Genomic DNA, 15,899 nt, shown 5'->3' with positions numbered 1-15,899 from the left:
CCCCAAACCCGGTGGTGGACACCAGAAGTAAGGGATGCCGTCAAGCTGAAGAAGGAGTCCTATCAGGCCATGTTGGCCTCCAGGACTCTGGAGGCAGCCGACGGGTATCGGCAGGCCAGGCGTGCTGCAGCTCAGGCAGTTGCGGAGGCAAAAACTCAGAACCGGGAGGAGTTCGGCGAGGCCATGGAGGAGGACTATCAGTCGGCCTCGAAGAAATTCTGGCAAACTGTCCAGTGCCTCAGGAGGGGGAAGCAGTACTCTGCGAACACTGTTTACAGTGTGGGTGGGGAGCTGTTGACCTCAACTGGGGACATTGTTGGGCGGTGGAAGGAATACTTCGAGGATCTCCTCAATCCCACCATCATGTCTTCCATTGAGGAAGCGGAGGCTGATGACTCAGAGGTGGACCCGTCCATTACCCAAGCCAGAAGTCACTGAGGTGGTTTTCAAGCTCCTCGGTGGCAGGGCACTGGGGGTGGATGAGATCTGCCCTGAGTATCTCAAGTCTCTGGATGTTGTGGGACTGTCTTGGCTGACACACCTCTGCAGCATCGCGTGGCGGTCGGGGACAGTGCCTCTGGAATGGCAGACTGGGGTGGTGGTCCCTCTTTTTAAGAAAGGGGACCGGAGAGTGTGCTCCAATTATAGGGGAATCACACTTCTCAGCCTCCCCGGGAAGGTTTACTCCAGGGTGCTGGAGAGAATTTGGCCAATAGTTGAACCTTGGATCCAGGAGGAACAATGTGGTTTTCGTCCTGGTCGTGGAACACTGGACCAGCTTTATACCCTTCATAGGGTGCTCGAGGGTTCATGGGAGCTTGCCCAACCAGTCCACATGTGCTTTGTGGATCTGGAGAAGGCATTCGACCATGTTCCTTGTGGTATTCTGTGGGGGGTGCTTCGGGAGTATGGGGTCCGGGGCTCTTTGCTAAGGGCTGTGCCCTGTACGAATGGAGCAGGAGTCTGGTTCGCATTGCCGGCAGTAAGTCAGACCTGTTTCCAGTGCATGTTGGACTCCGGCAGGGCTGCCCTTTGTCACCGGTTCTGTTCATAATTTTTATGGACAGCATTTCTAGGCGCAGCCAGGGGCTGTAAGGAATCCTGTTTGGGAACCACAGGATTTCATCTCTGCTTTTTGCGGATGATGTTGTCCTGTTGGCTTCTTCAAGCCAGGACCTTCAGCATGCACTGGGGCAGTTTGCAGTCAATTGTGAAGCGGCTGGGATGAGAATTAGCACCTCCAAGTCCGAGGCCATGGTTCTCGACCAGAAAAGGGTGGCTTGCCCTCTCCAGGTTGGTGGAGAAGTCCTGCCTCAAGTGGAGGAGTTTAATTATCTCGGGATCTTGTTCACGAGTGAGGGAAGGATAGAGCATGAGATTGACAGGCGGATCTTTGCAGCCTCCGCAGTGATGCGGTCGCTTTACTGGTCCATCATGGTGAAGAAGGAGCTGAGCCAAAAGGCGAAGCTCTCGATTTACTGGTCGATCTACGTTCCGACTCTCACCTATGGTCATGAGCTTTGGGTAATGACCGAAAGAACAAGATCACGGATACAAGTGGCCAAAATGTGTTTCCTTCACAGGGTGGCTGGGCGCTCCCTTAGAGATAGGGTGAGAAGCACAGTCACTTGGGAGGAGTTCGGAGTATAGCCACTGCTCCTCCACATCGAGAGGAATCAGCTGAGGTGACTCGGGCATCTCTTCCGGATGCCTCCTGGATGCCTCCCTGGGGAGGTGTTCCAGGCATGTCCCCCTGGGAGGAGGCCCCGGGGAAGACCCAGGACACGCTGGAGGGACTATGCCTCTTGGCTGGCCTGGGAATGCCTCGGTGTTCTTCCGAGGAGCTGGCCAAGGTGTCTGGGGAAAGGGAAGTTTGAGCTTCCATGCTCAGACTGCTGCCTCTGCGACCCAGCCCTGGATAAAGTGGATGAAGATGAGACGAGACAAGACAGTATATCCTATAAACTGTTCAATTTTAGCCATATCTGGCAATGTGTGGTGAATTTATGACACCCTTCCTATTTGCATGGCATAATGTATTGGTTCGCCATTTCAACATTTTACAAGATATAGCAAATCCCTTTGCAATTTAAAATCAGCAACATCTTATCATGAGGTATACCAAAGATGACATGAATTCAACAAACCACTTTGGAAGAGTACGTCAAAACATAATGTGTTTTGGCAATGGAATCATTACTGTCCATGTCCAAATGGTGGCGCTATACTAGAGGGTGACTTTGGGCATGTGGATATCTTCAGAACCATGATATCCTATAACCTGTGAAGTTTGAGCCATATCAGGCAATGCATGGTGAATTTATGACACACTTCCTGTTTGCATGGCATATTGTATACATTTATTGGTTCGCCATTTCAACATCTTGCAAGATATAAATCCCTTCGCAATTTTACATCAGCAACACCTTGACATGACATGTATCAAATATGGCATGAATCCAACAAACCCCCTAAGAAGAGTATGTTAAAATGTAACATGTCAAAATGCACAAAACCAAAAATATCTAATTTCCTGTTGAGTATGGCTTATACAATGTATATTGCAATTTTGTTCGTCTATGGACACTCCACACACCTACCAAATTTGACATGGAAAGGTGAAACTATATATCAGGCAGGAGTCTCAATGACATATGGGGGCACTATGGATTCTCACAGACACCACCGGGGCCACGCCTCTATCCCTGAGTAGCATTTGCTAGGACTGATGTGTGTACCAAATTTCAAGAGTCAGAGTTTTTAGGCAATGGAATCATTACTGTTCAGTTCCATATGGTGATGCAATACCATAGGGTCAAATTCGGAATGTGGATGTCATCAGAACCATTATGGCTTATAACGTGTAAAGTTTTAGCTATATCAGGCATTGCATGGTGAATTTATGACATACTTCATGTTTGCATGGCAAAACATAAATTTATTGGTTCGCCATTTCAACATCATGCAAGATATCCTGTCGCAATTCAATTGGCTAAAACAATGTACATTTCAGTTTTGTTCATCTTGGGGCACTCCACACACCTACAAATTTTGACAGGGATAGAGGAAACTATATACCGGGCAGAAGTCTCAATGACATATGGGTGCACTATGGAGCCCCGAGACACACCCGGGGTCAGGCCTCTAGCCATGAGTACCAGTGGTCAGGACTGATATGTCTACCAAATTTCTTGAGTTTGAGTTTTTTAGCAATGGAATCATTACTGTCCAGTTCCAAATGGTGACGCTATACTACAGGGTCAAATTGGGCATGTGGATATCATTAGAAACATTATGGCTTATAAAATTTTATTTTTAGCCATATCTGGCAATGCATGGTGAATTTATGACACACTTCCTGTTTGCATGGCATAACATATTAATTTATTGGTTCGCCATTTCAACATCTTACAAGATATCGCAAATCCCTTTGCAATTTAAAATCAGCAACATCTTGACATCAGGTATATCAAATGAAGAATGAATTCAACTTAGGAACTCACTTAGGAAAAGTACATCAAAACGTAACACGTGTTTTGGCAATGGAGTCATTACTGTCCATATCCAAATGGCGGTGCTATACCAGAGGGTGACTTTGGGCATGTGGATATCTTCAGAACCATGATAGCCTATAACCTGTGAAGTTTGAGTCATATCAGGCAATGCATAGTGAATTTATGACACACTTCCTGTTTCCATGGCATATCGTATAAATTTATCGGTTCGCCATTTCAACATCTTGCAAGATATTGTAAATCAATACAATTTTACATCAGCAACTTCTTGATATGACATCTACCAAATATGGCATGAATCCAACAAACCCCCTAGGAGGAGTACGTTAAAATGTGACATGTCAAAATGCACAAAACCAAAAATATCTCACTTCCTGTTGACTATGACGGATGCAATGTATATTGCAATTTTGTTCGTTTAGGGGCACTCCACACACCTACCAAATTTGACATGGATAGGTGAAACTATATACCGAGAAGGTGTTTCCACGACATATGGGGGTGCAATGGAGTCCCCTGGACACACCTGGGGTCAAGTCCCTATTGCTGAGTAGCATTGCACATGACTCATATGTGTACCAGATTTTATGAGTTTTCACCCATGGGAACCACCTCCAAAATGGCAACGTGTTGAAGAAAAAAAAAAGTCCTTATGTATACAATAGGCTTGCACCTCAGTGCTTGGGCTATAATAATAATAATAATAATAATAATAATAATAATAATAATAATAATAATAAAAACTGGACAAAAACAATAGAGCAGGCCAGAGGCTTGCACCTTGGTGCTCAGGCCCTAATAATAAGGAAAACCATGCCGAAAACAATAGGGGTTTGCACATACAGTGCCTGCACCTCGGTGCTTGGGCCCTAATAAATATAGCCGCTAGCAGTGACAAAGGGCCCTTGTACTCGAGGCCAAGCCTCTATCCCTGAGTAGCAGTGGCCAGGACTGATGTGTGTACCAAATTTCATGAGTCAGATTTTTTTGGCAATTACTGTCCAGGTCCAAATGGTGGTGCTACATGAGAGACTCACTTTGGGCATGGGTATATCATCAGAACCCCGATGTCCTATAACCTGTGAAGTTTTAGCTACATCAGGCAATGCATGGTGAATTTATGACACACTTCCTGTTTGCATGGTGAAACATACAAATGTATTGGTTTGCCAATAAACATCATGCAAGATATTACAAATTCTGTTGCAAGCCAATTGGCTAAAACAATGGGCATTTCAGTTTTGTTTATTTTGGGGCACCCCAACCAATTCTGACACAGATAGGTGAAACTTTATACCAGGCAGAAGTCTCAATGACATGTGGGGGCACTATGAAGTCCCCTGGACACACCTGAATGCGCATGACCAACTTGTCTACCAAACTTCATGAGTTTTTGAATATTTCCAAGGTGTCAAATCTGTATTTTTGAACTAGGTGGTGCTATGGACTTATTGAAGCCCACCTAGACTGATTTACCATATCACCTCTAATTGCACAAATGTATGTGCAAAATTTCATGAGTTTTTAGCCATTGTAAGCCCCTCAAAACAGCGCAGGAAATTTTCAAAATCCCACATTCCATCCAACATGGCTGAATTCCTGTGGGGGCAGAGGAAGTGAACTTTGCCCTGTATCACACCAAATCTTGTGCTGATCCAAGCAACTTCATCTTAACCATAGCTTGTTCTCGGGGGTGCTAGAGAGCTCCAGGACCATGCCCAGTCCCTTGCTCAGTGTAACTTTGTGGTTTTATGCACATTTTATCAGTGTGCCAAAATTTGTAAGTTTTTGAGCATTGCAAGTGCCTCAAAAATGAGTTTTTCCGCAGAGAAAAAAAAGATAATAAAATAATAATAATAATAATAATAATAATAAATAACATGCTGAAAACAAAAGGGCTTTGCACCTATGGTGCACCTCGGTGCTCGGGCCCTAATAATAATAAATCTAGCCGCTAGCGGCAATCAAGGGCTCTTGCACTTGTGGCCACCCTATTGTGAATTACAATATCAACTCAAAAGATATCCTTGGACAAATGCTGGAGTAAAGTTCCATGTGTTTCCAGCCACGGTAAGCCCCTCAAAAAAATGCGGAAAAACTTGCAAATCCCACACTCCATTTGGCAATTGGTGCCATAACATTCTTGTTTGAGGTGTTCATTATTCCTTCACAATTTATTACAATTTATCACAATTAATTGCAATGTACATTGCAATTTTGTTCATGTAGGGACACTCCACACACCTACCAAATTTGACATGGATATGTGAAACTATATACTGGGCAGGAGTCTCAATGACACATGGGAGTGCTATAGAGTCCCGCGGACACACCTGGCATCAAAGCCCTTAACCCCTTCAATGCCCTTCGACGAGTCACGTACGTCATGAAATCTTTTACCGCTGTGCCTTATGACAGAATAATGTTTTAGGCATTGACTGTAATTCATATGTGCCACTGTGAAGTAAAAGTAATGTGCCATGTAAGGTACATACTGTAAAAGGAGGTGTTTATGATGAGTAGCGTATGTCATAAGGCACAGTGGGAAAAGATTTCATGACGTACGTGACTCGTCCAAGGGCATTGAAGGGGTTAATTGCTGAGTTGTGGTGCACATGACTGACGTGTGCACAAAATTTCCTGAGTTTTCAAATATTTCCAAGTATCAAATCTCTATTTTTTAACTAGGTGGTGCTATGTAGTTAATGAAGCCCACCTAGACTGATTTACCATATCAACTCAAATTATATCACAGGGCAAATGCATCTGCAAAGTTTCATGAGATTTTAGCCATGGTAAGCCCCTCAAAACAGGGTGGGAAAATGTCAAAATCCCACATTCCATCCAGCATGGCTGACTTCCTGTTGGGCAGAGTCAAATACAACCAAGTGAACTTTGTCTTTATCAAAAGAGTATCAATCACACCAAATCTTGTGCCCATCCGAGCAACTTCATCATAGCTTGTTCTCGGGGGCGCTATAGAGCTCTGGGACCACGCCCAGTCACTTGCTTAATGTAATTTGTGATTTTACGCACATTTGATCAGTATGCCAAAATTTGTGAGCTTTCAACCATCAGAAGTGCCTCAAAAATGAGTTTTCCCATGAAGAAAAAAAAAAGGAAAAAAACCTGCCAAAAACAATAGGGCTTTGCACCTATGGTACAGGCGGTTGGGCCCTAACTAATAAGAAGAAGAAGAGGAAGAGAGAAAAAGGTTGAAAACAATAGGGCTTTGCACCTATGGTGCAGGTCATAGGCCTGCACCTCAGTGCTTGGGCCCTAATGACAGACTAGATCCAAAATACAATCGGGGAAAGAAGGAGAGAGAGAGTAAGCATGGGTGAGAGTTAACAAGTAGGAATCAAAGTGAGAGTCAATATGATACTATAAAAATTGATTTAGGAGTGATCGATTTTTCTTATTGGAAAAAAAAATCTAATGTGATAGGAATGATACATGACAGCTTATTTATTCCCACTGTGGAATTGGTATCATTAACCAGTTGAGAAGTTGTTTAGCTACAGAACTCATTTGTTGGCTGGTGCTTTACAGAGGATGTTTATAAATAATGTGAAGTTCTGAGACATGATGGCCAAGCCTTTTGACTTTCTTGATCCAGTGTATAATTGCACCTTTACCCCATGACATAGAATGTTTTTTTTTTAAACAAACCACTTGGTCAATTAACACATACCCACATAATGGGAAATTCACTAGTAATGTATTATAAAACTATGCCATCATATGATGAAATCACCATGGATACAAACCCTGAAATCACTATGCCTCTACAAATCATTCCCTATTAGAAATAATTAATGACAAGTAAATTAATGTCTGGGTTGTAAGGTCTATTGTGTGCTTACTGTACAATGGCTTCAAATTCCTCCTACTGATTATTGAAGAAATTTAAGACAAAATGAAATGAGAGCATTGGTGGGTTGTTGAATGACAAAGGCATTTAGAATTAGTGTTGGTGGAGTTTTGTGATTAAAAGAAGGCTTATGGCTTTGTGACCAGGATTGCAAGAATGATTCTGGACAACTTACATAATAACATTTTTTGTCATTTTTAATCATATTAAGTCAAGCAGACCTACCATAAGGAGGCCAGCAGAGGTTCATAGAAACAGAGGGAGAGTCAAATACCTAACTATGAGCATTGATCGACATTTAGTTTAGAGTCCATTGATCGACATTTAGTTTAGAGTCCTGAAATGGGAAGGCATCCTAAATGTGAAGGCAGTGCTTTATTCCAAGCAAGAATGGTGTTCCTATTACAAAGAACTGGCTATTTTTTCTGTTGAATGCAAGTCACACTTGGTTAATAAATCTCATCTCATCTCATTATCTCTAGCCGCTTTATCCTTCTACAGGGTCGCAGGCAAGCTGGAGCCTATCCCAGCTGACTACGGGCGAAAGGCAGGGTACACCCTGGACAAGTCGCCAGGTCATCACAGGGCTGACACATAGACACAGACAACCATTCACACTCACACCTACGGTCAATTTAGAGTCACCAGTTAGCCTAACCTGCATGTCTTTGGACTGTGGGGGAAACTGGAGCACCCGGAGGAAACCCACACGGACACAGGGAGAACATGCAAACTCCGCACAGAAAGGCCCTCGCCGGCCCCGGGGCTCGAACCCAGGACCTTCTTGCTGTGAGGCAACAGCGCTAACCACTGCACCACCGTGCCGCCTGGTTAATAAATGTCCAGTATTTAAAAATATATTTACATGAGTTGACTACCTCTTCAGAGCAAAAATTCATGCTAGCCTTGTTCAACAGTGCCTGATTATCAAAGATGTTAGAAGCTACAAACTTAATATGATTTGTAGAATGGACAATGGAGTGTGTGGTATGAGGTGATTTTTTTTTTTAATCAGTTAATTGAACTGGACTGACTGCTTTCTAATAATAATGGTTACACTGCACTCATTTGAATCTGCATAGGAAGGTTAAAATTTATTCTGAAACTACAACACACATTCTGAGCTTACTGTGTCTTATGAGTGTCCCTAGATCCAAAACAATAGCTCAACAACTACTGTTAGTGATACAGTCTAGACGTCTTCACCTGAGAGTAACAAGATATTTCCAGAGAGAAACATCTGCTAGAGTCACACTGTTATATAAGCTGTCTACAATTTATTCCCATTTGTTAGTTACTTTGTTTATTTTAAGGAGCACTGGGGCATAGCAAGCAGCAGCTGGTTATAAATAACAAAGACACATACAGATGTGAGTAAGTGACTATTACGTTATTATATACATATCATTTTCCCAGGTCACAAAACCATTAGGCAGATGGGCTACTCTAAATTGTCCCTAGGTGTGTGTGTGTGTGTGTGTGTGTGTGTGTGTGTACACTATTCTGTGAACTAGATGAAACAGGTAGCAAAAAATGAATGAATGACTCAATAATAATTAACAATAATGAAGGCCAGCACGATGGTGATACTTGGTTCACTGCTTTCCTCCCAATGTTCAAAAACATGCAAATAGGTGGACTGTCAATACAAATTGCCCCTCAGTGTCAAGAAGTGTGCAAATGTGTGTTTGAATGATGCTCTGAGATGGACAAGCATTCCCTTCAAGGTGTATCCCACTTGATGCTCTGTGTTCGTGAGATAGGCTCCAGATCCACCTTGACCCTAACCAGGACAAAGCAGTTATTAAAACAAATGAATGAATACTAACACATACTCACAAAAAACATTCTTTGAGGTTTCATACCTTCATATTTTTCAGGTGTTCAAGGTATTTTAGCAAGAATCAGATACAAATTTTATTTCTACACCTTGAAACTATAAGCATTGTTTCAAAACATTGTTGATTCCATCTATTCTCCTCTGAATATTTCTAATTTTCATTACCTGCCATGTTCATATGTCAGTGATGCCTGAGGTTCATAAGAAGAGCTCAGGTATTTAATTTATGAAGGGTAAAAGGTGTGCCAGAATTATTTCAGTCTCTTGTGACACATTGTACCTGCAGCAACTTTAAAGTTTTCCCTCTCTGCTGGGACTCTCCGATTACTATCCACATACCAGCTGGCAGTTCTGAGCAATCTGTTAGTGAATGCACACCCTTCTAGAATGGATCTTACCTAAGGCAGTGAAGCAGAATTAATTAGAAACACTGAGATGCACAGAGTGTGAACTCCATGTTGCCCTTGTTGAAAGCATTTCCTAAAGAAACAGTCTGTTGCTCCTCAGCTTTAAGCAATAATACTAGTGCATCTCAAACAATCAGAATATTGTGGAAAAAGTTAATTTTTTTGTAATTTAATTAAAAAAGTAAATTTTCATATATTCTATATTCATTACATGTAAAGTGAAACATTTCGAGCCTTTTTTTTGTTTTCATTTTGATGATTATGGCTGATAGCACATGAAAATCAGAAATTCGGTATCTCAAATTATTAAAATATTTACTAAGATTATGCTGCCCTCCCACCACGTTTCCAACTCCTGCAGCAGTAGGCAGCTAGCTAACACTGAAGAGATTTTCACATTTCTTGTATTTATCTTTTTATTTTCATTCATTCTTCATTTACTGTAAAACTACCAAAAAAAACAAGAAAAGCATACATAAACTTCACATACTAAAACTTGCACTCAAACATAACAACACACTGCGTCTTTTAGTTTCCATGGACATTACAAGCCTTGTTCGACTAGCATCAAAATACTAGGAAACAAACATCTTATTAATTACCAGAAAACTAAACTAAACTATCAGATTTTACCATAATTTCAACTCATTATGTTCAAACACAAAATACATAGGCTACTTACAGACATAAATCATCCAGAGCTCAAGTGTGTAAAACAAACAACAATGCATGACAGCGTGGCGTTATGAAGTCGTGGAGTCAGACTCAACAATTTAACAGGAAGTGGAACCCATGCATCCGATAGTGCTATTGCACATTAAGTCCACTAGGTGGCAGCATCCACCAGACCAACTGACCAAACTACATATAACCCAATGTCCTTTTCAAAAGGCAGAATACTCCCCGCTTGGCATATTACTATTATGCCACTATAAACTTTAACCTTAACACAAATTTCGCTCAAAACTTCAAAGGATACGGTCTTCTAGCTTTCTTCTGAAACGAGAACGATTGATCTCTGAGATAGGTCTCAAAAGTACTTTCACAGTTCCATCTTTCACAATCTTCACTTCCACCTTCCGGATCCTCTTGTCCCCGTTGGGTAGAGTGTTGACAATCACTCCCACAGGCCATTCGTTCCTGTGGGCTTGGCCGTCCTTGAGCAGGACGACGTCGCCGGTCTTGACACTTGGCCTTTCGTCGGTCCACTTGCGTTGGCCCTGAAGCGTGTACAAGTAGTCTCTCCTCCATCTCTTCCAGAAGGTGTTCGCGAGGCACTGGACATGCTTCCACTGCTTTCCGTGTAATTCTGCCAGCTGGAAGTTGCCAGAGGGCGCGGAGACTGCACTTATCTTCTGAGTCAGAAGCATCGCTGGGGTAAGAACTGTGGGTGCGTCTGGGTCAGAGGACACAGGCACAAGAGGCCTCGCATTCATTATAGCCATGACTTCGGCCAAAAGAGTGCTCAACACCTTGTGTGTCAGGCGAGTGTGTCCTGTCTGGAGCTGCATGGCATCCAGGATGCGCCTGGCGACACCAATGAGCCTTTCCCAAGCCCCCCCCATATGTGAAGAATGTGGCGGGTTGAAAAGCCATGAGCACCCCCTGCTTTGGAGGTAAGCTGTTACTGTTGGGCCTTCCATGTCAATGCCCAGCTCTTTACAGGCTCCAACAAAGTTAGTCCCTCTGTCAGAGCGGAGAAGCCTGGCTGGACCACGGATGGCAAAAAATCTTCTCAGGGCGTTGATGAAGCTGTCTGAAGTCATGGACTCAACGAGCTCAAAGTGGACAGCCCGGGTTGACATGCATGTGAAAATCACTGCCCAGTGCTTACTGTCTGCACTTCCTCCTCTTGTTCTGCGTGTCACAATGACCCATGGCCCAAAGACATCAAGGCCTACGTGAGTGAAAGGAGGTTCTGGAGTGAGCCTGTCAACAGGCAGGTCTGCCATCTTCTGCTCTTGCAGACACCCACGAAGCTTGCGGCAGGTCACACACTTGTGAATGACAGAAGACACCAGGCGTTTTCCTCCGATAATCCAGTATCCTGCTGCTCTGACGGCACCCTCTGTTATATGACGACCCTGATGAACTACTTGCTCATGGTAATGCCTCACCAGAAGTGTAGCGATGTGGTGAGTGCATGGGATAATCAAAGGATGTTTCTCTTCCCTCAACAGGTCCGAGGCAGATGAGATGCGGCCTCCGACCCACAGCAGGCCGTTTTCATCGGTCACTGAATTGAGTTTATTGAGTGGACTCTGTTTGGATAGTGCTTTGCCTTCTCCAAGGCATTTCAGTTCATTTTCAAAGGCATCATGCTGAACAGCACAGATGATAACACTCTTTGCGTATGACAACTCGGTTGTGGTGAGTGTATCTCGGAAGGAGCCCCACCTCTTGTGCTCCAAGCTGGCTGAACTTCCTTTGAAGGATGCTGCAACATGGATTAGCCTGGCTGTAGCTTTGCAGAGGCTTCTCCAATTAGAGAATCTTTCGAACCGTTGTGAGCCCAAACGAGCATCCAGGGCTCTGGTAGCCAGGACCACAACCTCAGGCCGAATCTCGGCATCTACGTCAGACTCCACCAGGGTGAAGACGTCGGGTTCCAGGGTCTGCTCTATATGCTCACGTGAGAAAACTGGGACTAGATAGCCAACTGCTTTGCTGTAGTTCTGCTGCAGGCATAAACCTTGTAGCATGGTCTGCAGGATTCAGATCCGTGGGGATGTAGGACCACTGGTCTGGATGGGTAGACTGTCTGTCTGATACGAGTCACCCTGTTGGATACATACACATAGAATCTTCTTGATGAATTATGGATGTAGCCAAGCACAATTCTACTGTCTGTGAAGAACCTGACAACATTCACATCGATGTCCATCTCATCTCTGATCAGCTCATACAGCTGGACAGCTAGTACAGCTGCACAGAGTTCGAGACGGGGGGCGGTGTGGGCAGGCCGAGGGGCCAGCTTGGACTTTCCCATGACGAAGCCCACATGTGGTTTGTTGTCAGCGCTGTTGGCTCTTAAGTAGGCCACTGCCCCAATGGCTACTGTAGAGGCATCAGAGAAAATGCAAAGCTCTTTCCTCTGTGTTGAGGCCAATGATACAGGGATGTAACACCTCTGTATGTACAGGTCTTCCAGGGCTTTTAGTGAGTCTCTCCATGTGTTCCACTGTGACTCTTTGTCTGGGTCGAGTGGAGTGTCCCACCCTTGCTCTGCTGACAGTTCTCTCACTAATGCTTTTCCTTGCATTATTACAGGAGCGACAAACCCCAAAGGGTCATACAGACTATTAACTGTGGACAAGATACCTCTTTGTGTGTATGGCTTCTCTTCCCGAGACACTAGGAAGGTAAAGCTGTCTGTTTCTAGGTTCCAGGAGAGGCCCAGGCTTCTCTGGAGAGGGAGAGGATCCACTCCAAGTTCCAAGTCTTTCAGGTCTTTGGCCCGGTCTTCTTCAGGTAAGGCTTCCATCACCTGTGTGCTATTTGATGCCACCTTATGTAGCCTTAAATTAGACTCTGCGAGCATTTGTTTGGTTCTCATAATGAGGTCTATTGCTTGCTCAAGGGTGGCGACAGAGGTCAGCCCATCATCGACATAGAATTGACGCTCTACGAACTGTCTTGCATCAGAGCCATATTCAGCTTCACCTCCCTCAGCAGCTCGCCTCATGCAGTATATGGCAATGGCTGGGGACGGTGTATTTCCAAATACATGGACTTTCATCCTGTACTCCACCACTTTCTTGTTTAAGTCATTGTCCTTGTACCAGAGGTAACGGAGGTAGTCTCTATGATCACTTCTGACCACAAAGCAGTAAAACATTTGCTGCACATCTGCTGTAACAGCGACTGGCTCTTTTCTGAATCTAAGCAGCACTCCTAGCAGTGTGTTATTCAGATCAGGCCCACTGAGGAGCACATCGTTTAGGCTGGTGCCTTGATATTCAGCACTCAAGTCAAACACTACTCTTATCTGACCCGGTTTCTTCGGGTGATACACACCGAATGTGGGCAGGTACCAGTGTTCTTTACCTGGCTCCAGAGGTGGTGCACGCTCAGCTTGGTCATTGTCCACCATTCTCTGCATGAACTCGATGTAATGACTTTTCACTTCTAGCTTTCTCTCCAGTGTTTTCCGGAGTGAGGCAAGACGATTCACTGCTTGTTCCCGGTTGCTGGGAAGGAGTTGTCGTGGTGACTGGAACGGCAGAGGTGCTACCCAGCTGTGGTCATCATCCTGATAGACATTGTTGTCCATGATGGTCAGGAACGCTTTATCATCCATTGAGAGCACTGATTTGTTGTCGTCTCTTGAGCTTTCAAAGACGGAGTGTCCCAGCCTATCTGTGTTTGCAGACCAGTCAACATCATCCCCATGGGTGGAGGAGAGGCATTTATGATGGTGTGACTTGCCACTGTAGTCCTCCTTCACCCGGATGTTGTTTGGACAGGGACGGAGAAAGGACGTACGGCCATTTGGTAGCACGTTTGCCTTGTACACATTGACTTTGTCTGGTTTGTGGACAGCCTCCAGGCAGACCTCACCCACGATGACCCAGCCCAGGTCGAGCCATTGTGCATAAGGAGCATTGTGTGGCCCATTGATTTGCTCCCGCACCTTATGAACTCTCAGGATGTCCCTTCCTAAGAGTAGAAGGGTGGGTGCATCAGGGTCCACAGCAGGAATCTTGTGTGCAACTGGCTGGAGGTGAGGGTGGTTTGTCCGCAACATCTGGCGACGGAATTTCTGATCTATCATCAGGCACCGAGTCACATTCAATCAGTGTGGGAAGAGGGAGCTGTAGTTTCCCATCCATGGATTCAAGCATGAAGTTGTTGGCTCGCCTGCCAGAGGTTTCTATTGTCCCCGAGCAGGTTTTCAGCGTGTACAGTGCTGGGCTAGCTTTGACACCAAAGAGGTTAAAAAACTCTGCCTTTGCAAGTGACTTGTTACTCTGTTCATCGAGTACTGCATACATCTTGATTGCTTTCTCTTTTTTCCCTGCAGAAAAGGCTTTGATCAGGCAAATCTTAGCGCATGAGCGTGGGGTGTCTGTATTACCACAAACATCAATGCAGTAGTTGGACACAGCTGTTGGTGTGTCTTCGTTCAGCTCCCCACTTTCCTCCTTATCCAGTTTGACACTCTCTGGGGGCGTAGGAGGACCAGGATGGAGGGCTGCTATATGTTTTTCACTACTGCACTCAATACATTTAACGAGCTCTTTACAGTCTTTTGCAATGTGCTGCGTTGACCCGCAACACTTGAAGCATATGCGGTTGTCTCTCAGATAGGCCCTACATTCTTCAATAGTCTTTTGTCTAAAGGCTCTGCACTTTTTGAGTGGGTGAGGCTTCCTATGTATTGGACACTCACGATCTGGTTGACTCATTTTCTTCTCCGTAAAGCTGTTGTGACCATCATTGGATGTGGATACAACATCCGTTTTATGCACGCTCACTGCAGCTTTCTGGCTGGGCTTTATGGCCTTGTCAGGTCTGAACGGTGTGTGACCGCTGGAGGCAGCGAAGGCAAAGCTGGGGTCGTTTCTCACTTTGGCCTGTTGGCGGACAAACTCTGAGAAGACGGGGAAAGGAGGGAAAGCTACACCATGTTCTTCTTTGAATCTGGACCCCTTGGTTATCCATTTCTCTTGAAGGCTATAGGGCAACTTTTCCACTATGGGGTTTACCCCATGGGCTGTATCCAAGAAGGCGAGGCTGGGTAGAAAGCCATCTGCCTTGGCGCATTCCAGTTCGAGCAGGATGTCACCCAGTTCTCGGAGCTTAGCACTGTCTTTATTTGTTAGCTTAGGGAAATCTTCTACCCTTTTAAGCAGTGCGTGTTCGATGACCTCTGGTGTGCCGTAGCAGTCTTCCAGGCGTTGCCACACCATGCTGAGGCCAGCGGCAGGATTGAGAGTATGCACTGAGCGAATTCTCTTAGCCTGTTCTGCTGAATCGGCTCCAAGCCATTTGACTAACAAGTCTAACTCTTATCTAGGTGACACATTTAAATCTTGAATGACAGTCACAAAAGATGCTTTCCACGACCAGTAATGTTCAGGGCGGTCATCAAACTTGAGGAGGCCCGAGCTCACTAGCTCTCGACGCATAAGATACCTGGCGAGGTCTTGTGCTTGCTGCGGCTCATGTGTGGTATCTCTGTATGAGTTGGTGGGTGGAGGCTGGGGGTTCACCGTGCTATATTGTACTGGTTGTGGTTCTCCGCCAAACAGCGTTACATG

This window comes from Neoarius graeffei, chromosome 27 (genome assembly GCF_027579695.1).
Source record: "Neoarius graeffei isolate fNeoGra1 chromosome 27, fNeoGra1.pri, whole genome shotgun sequence".
NCBI lineage: Eukaryota > Metazoa > Chordata > Actinopteri > Siluriformes > Ariidae > Neoarius > Neoarius graeffei.
The sequence above is the reverse complement of the archived record's forward strand: the minus strand, read 5'-3'. Positions refer to the sequence as shown.